Below are 2,676 nucleotides of genomic sequence, written 5' to 3' on the forward strand. Positions count from 1 at the left end.
TACATAATTATTATGGCCGATAACCCGAGCGAATAGCGAGTTATTCATATTAGATTGTTCGAGAGGTACGAACAATATCAATTCTAACTAGAAAACTAGCTATAAAAATAGAAAACTTTTCATCACTTTTTTCAGCACTTTTTCTTTAGCCTCCCGACTCGAAGAAATTTTTTTGTGAGGGGGCTGTTAAAAATAAATAATATAATACGATAAACATATACCATATATATCTATTCATGTTTGCGAAAAAGGCACTCCCATCTTTTTTCTGATATTTCTACCGGACTGGATTAAATCAATGAATTGAAACGAATCAAATCAATCGATTGGTTTTTTTTTTTTAGACTATGCTTAATGGATATTTTTAGTTCATAATTCTCTTTAGACTCTAATTCCCCATTTCTATAAGAATTCTAAAATTCTTTTCCAGTTTTAGATCTCTCAACAACAACCTCTTACTCTGTAAATCTATTACAAATTCATAAATCCTCTAAGGGATTTTTATATTTGATTATATGTTGTATACCTGCTATGCACAAAACACAAAAAAGGGCAGTTATTTTATTTTCATCATAGAACGATTATTCGATTATTTTTCCTCTTTTTATCATAATTTAATCAAAACTTCTCTAATTTTGCTAATCTATCCTAATCCGTAGGATAAATTTTTTGATTCTTCAACTTCGATGAAATCGTAATAATTCTTTTTTCTTTTTATATTTTATTCTTATACTAATAAATTCTTATACTAATAAATTTGGATGAAATAAAATAGGATTCAAATATTTCTTTTTTTTTTTTTTTCTTGATTCCTGCCAAAAAAATTGAAGTAAAGTAGAGGGCTATATCTTTTTTTTTTTTTTTTTTATGGAATGGGTCTGCTTTTATGTTATTTCGTACTGTACGCTTCCTTTGTTTGTGAGATCCTTTTTTTTTTCTCACGAAGGGGTAATGAAAAGAGTTATAGAATGGATTGCTACCTATGCCTAGATCGCGGATAAATGGAAATTTTATTGATAAGACCTTTTCAATCGTAGCCAATATCTTATTACGAATAATTCCGACAACTTCAGGAGAAAAAGAGGCATTTACTTATTACAGAGATGGTGCGATTTGATTATTATTATATAATTATAATTATTTTATATATTTTAATTATTTTATATATATTTTTTTTTTTATTTTTATTTTACCGCTCTTAGTCTTAGGAAAAAGACACATGATTCGGAATAGAAAAAAAAAAAAAAAGACTATTGAAAAAAAAAAAGAAATCTACGCTTGTTGAAGGTGAAGTTTATAAATAAAGCAATTCCTTCTGTCGTGTATCCCCGATTAATGCAACCTCAGATGCTTCAATTGTTGATTCGAGTATTGAGCGAAAGGTTACACCTATGGGTCTGTATTGTGGGTCAACCCTACTACACTAGTACCAATAGGCGGCATAGAGGAAGAAGCACTACATCTAGGAATCAACAACACGAAAACTTTGTTATTGTTATAAAGGATTCCCTTTCCTTATCGGGATCGGAACTAAGAGAAATGGTTGGGACAACAAACATCCATCTTGTTCGTACTTTGGATACCCATATAACCATCGAAGATTGTTGAAGTGACTAATTCCTGGAAATTAAGGAGCGTTGAGAACAAAGAAATTGTTGGAGTTTACTTTATTTATCTAGTACGAACACGCTTGATGGTAAGAAAAGATCTTTTGCAAGAGGGTTGGCTAGAGATTTCTTGTAAAAACATTAGCCCCGCTCAGTTCATAATGACAATATTTCGACCTTTTTTTTAATTCCATGGATTATTCTCATTATGCACATAAAGGAGGAGCCGTATGAGGTGAAAATCTCACGTACGGTTTTGGAACGGAGAATTCGTTGAATCGAATGACGACCGTAACGGATGTCGGCTCAATCCGAAGGAAATTATGCGGAAGCCTTACAGAATTATTATGAAGCTATGCGACTAGAAATTGATCCCTATGATCGAAGTTATATACTCTATAACATAGGCCTTATCCACACAAGTAACGGAGAACATACAAAAGCTTTAGAATATTATTTTCGAGCACTAGAACGAAACCCGTTCTTACCACAAGCTTTTAATAATATGGCTGTGATCTGTCATTACGTGCGACTATCTCCACTATAGAAATAAAAAAAAAAAGGAAAGAAAGAGCAAATACGCTAGTAAATAAATACGCTAGTAAATAAAATAGGCTTTCTACATATTGCATCGTCCAAAAAACGATTTTTATCAGCTGTAACAAAAAAAGAAAAAAAAAAAAGAAACTTCATAGAAGTCAAAATATGAAGAAATATATATGCCTAGATACTTTATTCTATGGATAAAGGATCTAATTGATAGAGGAAGCACCGTAAAGATCAATTAGCGAGGTTTTGGGCCGATACAATAAAAATAAATAAGAACTGCTTATTTATGTCATGATATGAGATAAAAATTAGGAATCAACTTATGTAATAGAGCCGATCCCCTAAGTTATTGAGCAGCGGTGTAGCATCAGATCCCAAAGACAGTAAGTCTTTTTTATGAGGAAGAAGTCTTTTTCAAGGATTCTATATAAATTTATATATGATATGAAACCGAGATAGTTACCTTTCAGAAAAATCTAACGGACGATAATCCCGAAACGCCTATGCTTTATTTTTCTGA

The sequence above is a fragment of the Durio zibethinus genome, unplaced genomic scaffold (assembly GCF_047325235.1).
Source record: "Durio zibethinus cultivar Kanyao isolate XHJ-2024 unplaced genomic scaffold, ASM4732523v1 HiC_scaffold_99, whole genome shotgun sequence".
Taxonomy (NCBI): domain Eukaryota; kingdom Viridiplantae; phylum Streptophyta; class Magnoliopsida; order Malvales; family Malvaceae; genus Durio; species Durio zibethinus.